This window comes from Peromyscus leucopus, chromosome 13, assembly GCF_004664715.2.
Source record: "Peromyscus leucopus breed LL Stock chromosome 13, UCI_PerLeu_2.1, whole genome shotgun sequence".
Classification (NCBI taxonomy): domain Eukaryota; kingdom Metazoa; phylum Chordata; class Mammalia; order Rodentia; family Cricetidae; genus Peromyscus; species Peromyscus leucopus.
In genome coordinates, this window is record NC_051074.1 from 27197868 (window position 1) to 27211759 (window position 13892).

Below are 13892 nucleotides of genomic sequence, written 5' to 3' on the forward strand. Positions count from 1 at the left end.
CGAACTCACAGAGATCCGCCTGGTTCTGCCTCCCGAGTGCTGGGATTAAAGGCGTGCTCCACCACCGCCCGGCGACAAGTTAATCTTACATGAAAGATAGCTGATATACATTAGAGCTCCAGATGTTCTATTAGACTGAAACACATCTTGGTGGAAATTACGCCTAATTAAAGTTGGAGGTGCCCTTGCGTGAGCAGTTTACATGCATGTTGATGTCCACTATTTGAGGTCAGTAACTCACATGTGGGGCACAGGCAAGTTCAGGAGCACAATGAGGAGTAAGGGGGAGTTCACTGAAGATGGGATTGGAGAAGAGGCCCACTATTTTTTTCTTTTTAAAACTTTGTCACTTCCTGATCAGGAACCAGATCTTATTTCACACGAGAAAACATCTTTTATAAATATTAGCTGAAATAAAATTCAGATTTATATTGAAAACCGTGGCCTATTAATATTCAAGACACCCATTTTCCAAGATTTAAAGTGAAGAGCATGCAATACTTTAGCCGCTATCATTTTGGGTTTCTTGATACACTGTGTTTTGTTTTGTTTTGTTTTTCATCATGTAACAGCAACAAGCTTAGATATTACCTAGAAACAGTTTATTAATAGTTTAGCGAAGCACGCCTATTCTATTTCTTAACCCTGAAGAATATTATTTGGGCAAATAAACAGGCACCAAATAAATGGAGACAGCTTTGCCAATAAATAAGAATATGCTGTTCCATAGCTTGTAATGGGAGGCTGCCATAGCCAACAAGTTGATGTCCCTTCTTTTTCTTTCGTTCTTTCCTCCTCCTCTTCCAAGATAGGGTTTCTCTGTGTAGCCCTGGCTGTCTTGGAACTCACTCTGTAGACCAGGCTGGACTTGAACTCACAGAGATCCTCCTGCCTCTGCCTCCCAAGTGCTGGGATTAGAGGTGTGCACCACCACTGCCTGGAGAGATGTCCATTCTTAAACCAAACATCGAAATAGCACAAAGCACAAGCCCCAATGGCCAAACATCTTGTACCAAACCACATAAGGGACAACAAGGCCTCCTTCCTTTGAAACAGCGGAAGAAGACTGATTAAAAACAAAACAAAAGACTGAAGAGATGGCTCAGTGGTTAAGAGCACTGGCTGTTCTTCCAGAGGACCCAGGTTCAATTCCCAGCACCCACATAGCAGCTCACAACTGTCTCTAACTCCTATTCCAGGGGATCCCACACCCTCATACAGGCAAAATACCAACATATATAAAAATAAATAAAAATAAAAAATAAATAAACAAAAATCAAAGCTGAGCTACATCTAGACTAGGGACAATTGGTGGGGAAAGACTCCTGGCTATGAAACCAGCAGGTGGTAGGGTCAGAAGGTGAGGTGAGGTACAGGAAAGTTGAGGGACATTCAACAATATTCAGTTCGTCCCTACTCTGCCTCGGGGGCAGTATAAGCCAGGCAGCCACCAGAGAATGAGGAACACACTAGAAACGTGAACCAATCCTTCTGAGTATGTGGGTCAAACCCAGAGGGGGCGGGGGCAGAGGAAGGGCGGCTTGACCAGGGCTTCCTGGATGATGAAAGGAAGGAAGCTTGAGAATATTCCTCTCCCAAGGTAGGAGGTAATAAGGCTAGCCCGAGAGAAACAGGAAAAATCAAGTTGGAGAAGGAAAGGCTAGGAAACAAACCGTAGCAGCGCATTCTACAGTCCATGCTGAAAGTCACCTCTGCCCCTCCACGGGAATCAAGTGTAATACTCAAAGCGCCTGGGTCAGGAAGGTGTCACTGTTCCCAGTGTATTGACTTGGAAATTGAGAACTGGGTTCTTTTTCTGGTTTTAATTGCACTTCTCCATAGTGGAGTAAGATCCTTCGAACAGTTACTGGAAAGTTTAAATCTTTTTAAAAAATTTCTTTCGCCAGTGAATCAGATGAAAAGCCGCCTTGAAGCGAATATTCCTAGTAGGTTAGGGCGTCTCTGTCGGACCTTAGTTACCCGTGATTGAATCGCACACCACGGTTCTTGAACGGAATGGTTGCCTGTGGAGAGAACTGGCTTCCTGGACCCCAGCATAGCCTATGCCCATCATGCTTCCCTGTTATAAAGAAACTGCTGTGTCCAGGGCCCACCCCGGAGAGAGTTTGCATAAACAAATGCATGTTTCTACGGCCCCGAGACTGTATGAATGTTCACGCTCGCTGTGCACACGGAGAAATGAGCAGCCATTTAGAAGTGAAGCCGTGGGCTTCCATCTCTACTTCCCACGACAAGAACCGGCTGCAGAAAAAAAACAAAACAAACAAACAAAAAAAAAAAAAATAGCGGACACCCCTAACACTCACAGTGGCAGCCGTTTCTTAAAGTGTGCTTTTTAAACAGGCGATCTTATAACTGAGCTTGAAGGAGAAATAAGCAAAGACCACGGGTTCTGCCGTGATCAGATCCGCGGCGTGCACTCGTGTTACACGGGCATGACGTTTTCACACCATCATGCAACGGACCGCCTTGCACGCGTTTTTTTGGTTTTTTTTTGGCAGCTGGGCTCTGAACCCCTCCGCGCAGCGCCGCAAGGTTGCCATGGGGACCGGAGGAAACTTTTTAAAAAACGCTCTCTGGAGGCTCCACGTCGCGGGCGGGCGGGCGAGCAGCTCTCTCCTAGCAGGGCCCAGGGCCCGCGGCGCACGGCCCGCGGCGGAGGGGGGGGGCGGGGCGGCTGGGGGAAGGGGGAGGAGTCCGCGTCACGTGGCCGGGGCGGGGCGGGGCGTGCGCGCAGCCCATCGCCAGCTCGGCCGCCGCCGCCGCTGCCGCCGCCGCCGCCGCCGCGTCTCATTCATGAGGCCCGGCGGGCTCGGCTGTGGCCCGCGGCTCCCGAGGCGGCGGCCCCGCCCCCTGCTCGCCCGCTTCTCGCCGCAGCCCGCCCGGGGCCGCGGGGACGTCCGCCGCCGAGTGAGGGCCGCGCGCGGTGCCCGCAGGTAAGCGGGCCGTGGTGGGGCTCTCGGGGTGTGTGTGTGGGGGAGCGGGCTGCTTCCCCGCTCGCGGCCTCGCCTCGCGTGGGCCACGTAGCCGCGGCAGCGCCGCCCGAGGACGCGCGGGCGTCCGAGGGGACCCTCCCTCCCCCGCCACCACCTCAGCCGCGGTCCTCGGGGGGCCCGGCGCGGCGCGGCGCGGTGCGGCAGGGGGATGGCCGCCGAGGCCGTGTCTGCGCCGCCCCCCCCCCCCGCGCCCCCGTCCACGCTCCGGGCCTGGGGGAGGGGGCGCCGGCGCGCGGTCGCGGCCATCCCCCTGCCGGGGCTGGCGAGGTGCTGTTATTCCCTCAGGCCGTTCGTTGGCTGCCCCGCCGCTGCCTCCTGCAGGCCGTGGACCGGTTTCAGATGTGAGTTAGCCTTGCTGCCGTCGACCCTCGGGGGGCGGCGGGGGGGGGGGACGACCCTGGAGAAAGGTCTTGATTGGTGTGGGAGCCGGAGCTCCACGGCCCAGTTTTGAACGCCGCGGATCCACCCCTCCTAGCATAAGAAAATTATTTTCATTCAAATTTAGGATGGCGTTTCCAAGACGTAATTATGCAAAGCAAGACTAGGAACTAGATCGCCCTCGCTTTCAGAAAGTACTGGAACGCTGGGATACTTGGAGAGGCTCTGGGATTACCGAACAAGCGGCCGCGCGTATTTTTTTTTTGTTTTTAAATGCATTTTTTGAGACTTCAAAAAAATTGAAAATGGAAACCGAGTCTCTTGCTTCGGTGCTAAAGCTATTTTGCCCAGCAGTAGGGATGCAGGTTAAGTTGTTACTGAACCTCGGCTCACTAATGTATAGTCTTGTGATAACATACGGTCAATTTTGAAATCGATTTTGGGATTATTGGCCGGTTATTTAGTTTATGTGTTGATCGTCGTGACGTTGATTGTTTTCACTGGCGTAAAACCGAGGAGTGTGGCAGGTGGCTGGGTTAGCACAGCCAGCCACCAGGTGTAGGAGGAGACAGGTGTTTTTTAGCCCTAGTTGGGCTGCCCTGCCCACTGAGCACGGTCGGTCGGTTCGGTCGAGCAACCACTCGCCGGCCAGACCCAGGCAGACTAGAACAGAACAAAGCCGGGCACTGTGGGTGGCTTCTTCCTTCCAGTTAAATGTGTTCTTGATTGTGTGTTATCGGACCCGAGGATCTTCATGTTGAGGCGGTGGTAGAGATAGCTGTAGACCGCCAGGAATGAAATGGCTGGTTCTACTTTCGTATTTGGCACACCGGTTGAGATTCAACAGAGAAGTTCTATACTTAGAGGCTCTGGAGCCTTTGAAAACCCCTGAACGCAGAGTGCAGTTAAGTGGATAGCAGGGTGCCTGGGGCTTTGTTTCTCGTCTTGCCGTACGCTGATTCCCGTCACTTGGCATTGTGAATCTTGGTTCATTGACTGGACTGTATCCTGCACTGGGCACAGAATCCCTGCAGGCAAGAAGACCTCAGTAGCAGAGCATTCCCAGGCTCAGGGGCTGGCTTTTAGAAGAGGTTTGGTTGGTGCTGATTGAATGAACTTAGAAAGCAGCAAGCAGATTGTCCTTGTAGGTCACTGGGAGCCGGTGATCTTCCTTAAATTTTCTTGTATGGCATGCCATGGATGGATAATCTTGGTGCTGCCACAGGTCAGAGGTGGTCAAAGGTTAAGTTAGGCCAATGAACATTACCATGGACATTTTGTAGTGTTGTAAGTATTAATATTCAACTTAAATATAGCATGAATCACTGTGTGAACAGCTATTCTCTTTTGTATTGTATGCATAATATACATCAGACCTGAAACATTGAATGGAATCATTCTTGCTGGGAGGTAGACTGGGCTGCTGCCTCCCTTGGGTGCATACCAGCCTGTTGTCAAGTTTTTAAGTCTAAGTTAAGTCTTGGCGTCTTTTAATTTAAACCCTTTGTACTGACTGCGGGGACTGTCACTTTGTGTGTGTTTGGGAGTAGTGGTTCTCGGATGTGTACCTGTTCTTTTCGGTTGGTAGGCAGTGTTGTAGGAGTTTATTTGGAGCTTTGCTTTGGCTGTCTCTGCCTGCCTTCATTGCTAAATCAGTTAATACTTTTGGCTTAGATGCAGGGTCTTTGGCCCTATCACTTGCCTTCATGGTGAAATAGCTCATAGGTTTGTAGTCAGGGCTGAAGTTGCCTGAATTCTATAAAAATTATGTTTCGTTAAACATGGGAAGAGCTTGAAGATACAGTGTGGAGTGAGAACTCTCTGGTGATGTCTTGATGATAATAGTTTTTGTTGTCTGGGGACAGTCTCATACAGGTAGCTCAGGCCTTGAACTTTGCATTGTATGCTACCACAGTTGGTTCAGGAGGTTCTGGGACTTGAACCCAGGGCTTTGTGCATACTAGGTAACTACTTTACCAACTGAGCTATATCACAAACCTCTTGTAATAAAGTATTTGAATACATTTTCTTATTCACTTTGTTAACAGCTAACCAATTTTGGGATCTACCTCCCCTACCATTACCATAAGTGAATGTGTGCACTTGTGTGCATATAAACAGAGAAATGAGTCAGGTGTCCTCCTCTGTTCCCTTATATCATATTCTTTTGGGACAGGGTCTCTCCTTGGAGGTCATGTATTTAGTTACACTGGTGAGCCAGCAAGTCTGTCTCCACTTGCCCCCCAGTGCTAGGGTAATAGGTGTGTGAGAGACCAGTGGTGCTGGAATCTGAACCCTGGTCTTCATGGTTGTACAGCAAGTTTTTTGTTTGTTGTTTGTTTTTTTAAGCTACGGAGCCATTTCTCCAGCCCCAGCAGTATACTTCAATAACTAAACACTTTACACGTTTAGGTCCTATATTTTTCAAGATGAACATATGAGGGAAAAAAGTCACTCACTCTTGGGGACCACACGCAATCAGTAGGGATCCCCAACTGTTGGTAGCAACCTGTATGTAGTGGTGGGATGGCCAGAATGCTGCCCTGGCCATTCTAATCTGTTAGCCTCACCTTTGCCCCAGGTGTTTATTTATGGCAGGAAGCTTGAGTTGATGATCTCCTCACAATCTGGAAGGAGATAAGAGGGAAGAAAAAAGAAAAGAAAAAAAAAAAAAAAGAAGAAGACAAAGCCTGATTCTGAGGCAGGAGCACCAGTCCCAGGCTCAGCTAGCCTGGGATACACAGTGAGACCTTATCTCAAAATAAACAAACCAAGAATGTGTTAGGAGATGAACTGTTACACTGTAAGGTACATACCTTGTGATGTGACTTAGAGCAACATGAACACTTTTCTAATTTGATCATGGACTACGGTTGAGTCTTGTTTTAAACAACCTTTTACGTTTGTTTTTTTGTGTACTGTACTTCTGAAGCCAGTGTTAATCCACCATGTGGGGTTCTAGGGACCAAACTCAGGTTGTCAAGCTTGCTGGTAAGGGTTTTGCTGACCATCTCACAGGCCTTGAGTCCGTTGCCCTGAAAGCCTTTGGATATTAGCTTTCAGTGATGGTTACGTGTGGACTTAGATGTTAATGATGTTACTAAGAAATGGGGAAAGAAGGTGGATTCTAACTTGCATAGCCTGTCGAAATGATTGGTTATATTGTGAGCTCTTTCCACCTCCATTTTACCTCTGCACAAAGCCAAAGTAGTATTTGATTGCTAATTCTTTTAGAATTCTTTTCGGATTGTTTGGGTCACAACTGAGCAAGGTGGTGTGGTGGGGGAGAACAGCCCTGGAAACAGGAGCTTTTATAAATCTGTTTGTAGGGTGGCACTTTTTCTTACTCTTGGAGCTTAGAATTGTGTGATTTGGTACTTACCTGTAGTGACACACACTTTCAATACGAACCGTCCGGTGTAGGTTTTGTCTCTTTGCTGAGTAGACACTGGCTTCCAGAAGAGCAGACCTGGTGGGGATTGGCAGCCACTGGATTCCTTTTCTCACCCAACCTTGATCCAGTTTCTTCAAAAGCCTTTACTTCTCTAGTAAATTTTATTAGCTATAACGGAACACTAAATTAAATATCACTTGACTGTCTCATGTCATGTCTTCCCTTGCTTCTTGTACCAAATCCCTTAACTTCATGTATTTGCTTAGTAATATGTGTATTGTCTCAACTCTTCATTTTTACCAACCAGAAGTATAGTTAAAGTGTTAAGTGGTGGTTTATAAATTTTTAGTTGTTTTCAAGTCTTATCTTCCCTGTTCTAAAATATGCAGTGATTGATTCCTGGTTTTCATCTTAGTTCTCAGAGTTTTTGGTTTTTCCTCCCCAGATACTAGTACCCCACCTTCCTGTATTTTGATTAACTTCAGCTTTAGGCATTAAACCCCTTCACATAAGATGACTTATGTTACTTTGTGCACCGTGCTTCTTTGGGATTTCTCTGGAATCAGCTGTGGATTCCTCACAGGTTTTAGTCATTATTAGGGTAACTTGGTTGTCTTAACCTTTCTGACATTCTGCTCTCTGTAGACATTGACCTAAAGGGAGCAGTAACATTGAGTCCATATCTTGGGACGGTAGTCCTTGGGTTACAGCATAGTCTAGTGAGAAAGTAGGAGTTTTGGATTGGTGGTAAGTTGGGCTGACCCCTGTGTTGTGGGTGTATTGAGATAGGGTGTGTCAATTGCACATGCTTCTGAAGGGAGAAGAGGAGACCTCAGGTGGATGGACGGGGAATGCTAGCAGGGAGCAGAGGCGTTTGCAGAGACGTGTTACTTCAGTGCATTGGGGTGCTTTTCAAGGGTTGGAGTATTCTCGCATTATTTTTGGAGCAGTAGTTAGTTGAAATATCAGTAGCATTTAGTGGGAACCTGAAGAGACAAGAGTTGTGAAGTTTAAGAAACATGATTAAAGAGCAGTATTTCAACAAGAAGACTCTAGAGTGAAGAACTATTGGATCTGAGTGGTTACATTAGTCGTCTTTATTAAAGAAGAGGAGTTATAGGTGGGAAAAGTGTCCTTCAGAAGTGCCAAGATTGGTCCAGGAAGAGAAGGTAGGTATGTGGTGCTACCAAGTAGCTTCTTTAGTGGCCGGTTGAATCTTTGCTTTTACCTATGTCTGAAATGTAATGGAAGCAAGAGTTGATACGAGAATATTTACTTAAATACCTGTTTTTAAATTTTTTTTTTTTCTTTTTTGGAAACTGGGTCTTATGCAGTACAGACTGGCCTTAGACTCCTGATTTTCCTACTTCACCTCCCATGTGCTCCACCATGCCTTTTTTTTTTTTTTTTTTAAATAAAAAGTTAACAAAATTTTAAACAAAAAGTTCATTGACAAGGATGGAACAAACAGAATTGTCTGATGATTTGATTACATGATTTTTGAGCTGTCACCACTATGCAGGTAGTTAATATGAATTTGAGCCTTGGGTTGGAGCTCCTTGACTTTTGTTACGATATTTTCCCCAGGGGTTGAGTGTGTAAACTTGGGTGCTTCTATTAGGAGTGACTGTAAGTCAAGACTGTCTGGGCTTTGTGAAGCTTCTGTGGAAATAAACTTTTAAAGTGATGGGGCTGGCCTTTATTTTCCTTTTTAAACATACCAAAACATCTATCTGCATAGTAAGTTTCCTTAAAATCTCTTGCCCTTGTTTTCAGTGAATAGAGGCACCTATTTGACATTATAGCCAGAGCATCCAATTAAATATAAAGAATGGCTTAAAAGAGAGAAACTCAATTTACAATGTATATTGGACAAATGCTTATTAGGAAGGATTGATTTTTCAGTTATAGGATTTTCTCATGGCTTATGGCTTACCTAGTTCAAAGTAGCCTACCTAGCCAGCGTGACCTGAAAGGTAGAACCTTGGAATTTGAGGTTTCAGTATGTTCTGTCCACTGGCCTCCTCCATCAGGTGGTACAGATGCCTGCTACTTAGTCTCTTCTAAGGCTGTGCCTTGGTGTCTGTAAAAGCTGTGCTTGCTACTGTAGTCTCTTGATTGAGCACCTTCTTTGGGCAGGCATTGTGCTAAGAGCTTTACACTAATTATGTCTAAAGAGTCACAACAATCCTGCTAGGCAGAGATAATAGCCCTGTTTCCTATGTGAGAATACTGAAGCTAAGAGGTTTCTGGAAGGGCAGGCAATTCCCCATGGTAATAGCCACTCTCCATTGCCCTTGCCTTCCTGGCCGCACTGCCCAAGGATTCACAATTCATATGCATTTATTTGACATCCCTAAATCAACTTTAGGAATCTGTTTTTACTTGACTCGATAGAATAAAGAAACTCCTTAATGCCGGCATTTATGAGTAATCGAAATAGTGCACCTGCTGTGGAGCCTTGGGTTTCTCTAAAGCGTTTCTGTGTGCAAGGCTGATTGAGCCAGGGAGAGAGAGCCAGCTGGGAAAGCAGTGGAGTTGAAGAGGCCCACCATGCCTGCTGGGTACCTGCTCTGGAATGAGTTGAACATCGTTCAGCTCATGTTCCCTGCCTACCTACCCCTCTGCTGAGACTGGGTCAAATGACAGCTATTTTTCAAGAAATGGGACTCTAAATTCAAACATGGAAGATGGTTCTGTGTCGGTATTGGGAAGGAGGAAATGGTTGCTGGACTGCTCTGAGTAGCCACTGCGCTGCCACCTTAAAGGATTCCTTTTGTGAATCTTTCTTTTGTGAATAATTGTGACTGTTGCTGACTTAGGGTGTATGCTCTCCCCCTCGTTTTGTAGGACTGCACTTGCAGGAGGAGTATGAGCGTGCCCGCACTGGATGGAGTGCCCAGCCTTTCCTGTGTTCAGAGTCTTTGTTCCATCACAGTGGTGCACAGCTGAAACCTCAATCAAACCAGTAGAGCGCGTGAATTGTTTCTAAACAGGTTTGTCCTTTAACTTGTAATTTTTCACTGTATCGTTTGACTTGCTCAGTGCCTACATATGCAGATAAGGTCCCTGTGATGGAATTCTACTCTATGTAATAGAATAAGTGAATGACCTAAGAACCTTTCATTAAAGAGAAATATATTCAGAACTATGAATACACTTCAAATGTATTAGCATATGTTAGTTGTGCAAAACAACTGATTTCAGTGTGGCATTTTTTTCTTGCATCCTTTTGGTACCTAGTTGACTCAGTTGTTTCTTTGGAGAGCCACCTGCCTGCTTGGCTAGTTCCAATAGTCGATGAGGGTATGTTAGACCACACCTACCTAGAAGTTGAGAGGCCAGGCTGCAGGCTGAGGACTCCAGCTAGACTAGATGCCAGGGTTGAGAGTCACAGGACAAGGGGAAGTGTTGCTCTTGTCTGAAAGTAGCTTGTAGTGTTGTTGGGGAATGAACTAGTCATCTTAGATAAAAAGCAGAGTTCTCTAAACTGAGTATCGAGGATCAGGAATGGGATTCAGTTTAGGAGATTGAAAGTGAGCAGCAAAACAAATATCTTGGAGAGTGTACTGTGTTTATATTTTTAATGTGCAAATGTTTATTTGAAGGAGTTTTTTTTATATTAAAAAAAAAACATTTGTGTATGTGCTTTCATAGAATTTTTCCCTGGACTCTTAACCTTCCTAGTGTCGGTGTGAGTAGTTTTGTTGCTGTCCGTTGTTAAAGTCACAAATTAGCAATTCTAATTCATCTTAATAAAATTGTGAAATAATTAAAATAATTTTATCCTGTATATTGAAAAACACTAACCTGCGTAACAGTTTTGTCAACTTGATACAACCAGCCTGGGCAAAGCATCTCCATGAAGGATTATCTGCGTCAGGTTGGCCTGTACAGGGGCATGCCTGGGGGGGATTGTCTCTGTTGCTTTAATTGATGTGGGAAGACCCAACCTGGAAGTGGGCTTCACATTCCCTGGTTTGGGGCCCTGAACTGTAAGAGTGATACAAGTTGCCTTGTGATAACTTCTCAGTGAAACTATCTAATATTTTCTCAATTTCCACTGCTTATATTTTCATAACTAAATGTTGTTCAGAACTACGCATGTGCAGTGATTTTACTTTGTACTACACATTATTTTTCCTTTGGTGTGAACAGTGTATGCTGGCTTTAATTCTGGGCACCAGTCATGACTAGGCTCACGTTATCCGACTGGTGATGCAGTGTCTGCCTAGTCCTGAGTATCGGTCATCCCTCCTCTGTTGGCTCACTTGTCCCAATTCTTCACTCATTTTCCCTCTACTTTTTGGAATTGTTACTTTTGAGAAGTCAACTCTTTTTTTTTTTTTTAATGAAAAAAAAAACCTTTTTGTGTTTCTCTTTTCTCCTTCTGATTCTTTCTTCCTCTTCCTCCTTCATCCCTTTTTAAAGTGTGTCTCTTAACTTTATTATTGAAGTGCCTTGGTTTATGACTTGGTGTCTGTGTCCTCAGACCATACAGGGCTAGGAACTAACACCTGGGAAATACCTGCCTTACTCATGGCCTTGTTTTGTTCTCACACATGAACAGGAAGCAGATATGTCGCCAGAGTCTGAGGCCAGAGGCATGAAAACACCAGAGAATCCAGGTGCCTGTTAGTTCCCGAGGCTTCTCCCTACATGGAGAATCATCTGTTCCTGTCCTCATGAAGTTGAGGAGGTGGCTGGCTGGCCCTGGGTTCTGCTCCTCTGATTGGGAACATGTAGCCCTGTCTACATGGGATTCCTGAGGCAGTTGGCACTTTTCTATTATGATTGCCTTTGGTGGAACCCTCAGTGGTGTGGGTATCACTTCATCCTTTGATTCTGGGGTTCTGTGGAGACTTTCCATTTTCAAGGACCTTGACAGTTTCAGTGTATTGTTACTGTTGTGGAGATGAGGACTTGGTGATGTGTGTATGGGGGGGGAGGCGCTCTCACTGTGTTCAAGACCAAAGGGCTTCAGGGATCTTCCTGCGAGCAGCTGGGGCTGCAGGAGTGCACCACCACACCCAGCTGGCCTCAGCACTTCGAGAGAACGAGGCCACATTTTGTAGGACGCTTCACTGTGAGAATTTACCGTACAGTTTTCTTATGCTAAGACTAGGTTATGACTCTTCCTCTTAATGGAGGGTAGATTACCATAATTTGACTCAATGATCACCAGGCTGAGGTTGTGGTTATCAGATTTTTCCCCACTGAAAATCTAATCTGTATTTTTTATAAGATTTTTTTTATTTTATTTTATGTGTATGTGTGTTTTGTCTGCGTGTGTGTGTGTGTGTGTGTGTGTGTACATCATGTGTGTGCTTGGTGCCTGTGAAAGTCAGAAGAGGGTGTTGGATTCCCTGGAACTGGAGTTAGGAATGTTTGTGAGATACCATGTGGGTTCTGAGAACTGAACTCGGGTCCTTTGCAAGAACAACAAGTTGTCTTAACTTCTGAGAGCCAGCTCTCCAGCCGCTGTCTGTCTGTCTGTCATTAATTTATTTACTTGGGAGGATGCATCTCAGTGAGTGGGTGGAGGTCAAAGGACAACTTCCTAGGATTGGTTCTTTTCTGACAATCGTTAGGGATGGGTCTCTTGTTTTTGTTCCTGTGCTGGGTATCAGCCTCCCCCATCTCAGTTCCCTTACCTCTACCTTCTGTCTCCCGTGGGAGTGTTACTCCAGGCCGTCCTCTTGGCCCCTAGTCTGTGTTCTTTAGAAATTACCCTCCCAGCCTGCATCTGAAGGGTGGGGAGTTACTCATTCCATATGTGTTTATAATTTTACATGAGAAATAAGCATCTCACCCCAGTTGATTAGTTCAAGTTATATGCTTACATTGGAATAGACTCATACATAGTCCCTAATGCTGTGGGTTATGATCTCATACTATGTGTGTGTAGTTTGTGAGGGCTAAGTAACCAAGTGTGGGCCGGGTAGCTTGAGCTACCCAATGGAAATGCGTTGTCTTTTATAATTTTTTTTTTAATTTTATGTGTATGTATGTTTTGTCTGCATGTATGTGCGTGCACTATGTGTGTGCTTGGTGCCTGTGGAAGTCAGAAGAGGGTGTTGGATTCCCTGGCAGTATAGTATCATTTTATCTGGATTAGCTATGAAAGTCTTTTTATTGAGTTACGGTCACATTCTGAAGAACTAGAACTTAGAGCTTAGATTTCCTGTTTTGGGGGGCACACTCAACCCCTAATAGGATCAGGAAAGGGTAGATATGCTGTTGTGTGGGCTTAGCAGAGTGTCTAGTTACAGTAATATTTTAAAAGGTGCTTTTAGGCACTGTCTATAATCTTCAAAGAAGATCAGAAAGAAAGCCCTTAGGAAATAATTCTCAGATTATAACTGAAGATTTTTGTTCAGTCTTGTGTAACTGCTAACATTTCTGCTGATTCTCAGATATTTAACAGCTGAGCAGTAGAGTCACCTCATTCTTCATTCTTGCTTTCTTTCTGAAGTAATTCAAAGGTTGGCCAGAGTGAGGAACACAGCATCAGAGCCTAGTGCAACAGAATTAATCTTGTCTCTTTTACAAGATAGTCATGTGACCATAGTCAGCTCATCCCTGTGCTTCCCTTGGGTCTTTATATTGTATTTTCAGGTGGCAACCCTCCCAGAGTTCTGCTTTAAAAATACCCCGCCATACATTTTCTTATTGTGGTCTTTCCTCAAGTAGCCTCCTCCCTCCCTCTTTCTTTCCTCTCTCCCTCTCTCTCTCCCTCTCTCCCTCCCTCCTCCCGTCTTCCCACTCTCCGTCTCCCTCGCCCATTTCCCTTTTTCTAGCTGTCCTAGCATAAGACTTGTTCTTGTTGCCCTCCCTTCTATTAGCATAAAAGCACAGTGCGTGCAGGTGGCTTGTCCTCCAGGTTCACTGTCTGATCCCAGCCTGCAGAAAAGTGTGTGTGGAACCAGTCGGGGAACCACTTGAAGGCCTTTAAGTTGCTACATCCCTGGTGCTTTACTGACTTGGGTTGCTCTTGGACCTGCTGCTCCCTTGTTGAAGTCACTCGGTGTGAGGACCCACCGTTGACAACCCACTCTTAGAGCTGCATCTGGAGTGAGGAGGGGTAGCAGACTTTCCTCTTG

At 45.6% G+C, this 13892-nt stretch overlaps 1 protein-coding gene and 1 non-coding gene across 3 annotated transcripts in view; one reads left to right on the forward strand and one right to left on the reverse strand.

The window, feature by feature from the left end:
- Window positions 1-650: 650 nt before the first annotated feature.
- Window positions 651-743, reverse strand: LOC114696442. Its single transcript, XR_003735024.1, has one exon. It is a non-coding gene; the product is annotated as a small nucleolar RNA SNORA24 (small nucleolar RNA).
- Window positions 744-2797: 2054 nt separating this feature from the next.
- Window positions 2798-13892, forward strand: part of Lpin2 (lipin 2) — a 74078-nt gene continuing 62983 nt past the window's right edge. The window contains exons 1-2 of one of the 2 annotated variants that reach the window (XM_028874079.2): window positions 2798-2957; window positions 9640-9785. The gene's annotated coding sequence lies outside the window, so the exon portion shown is untranslated. Of the gene's footprint in view, window positions 2958-3269; window positions 3359-9639; window positions 9786-13892 lie in introns of those variants that run through there. The other variant, XM_037210192.1, reaches the window with a different exon arrangement.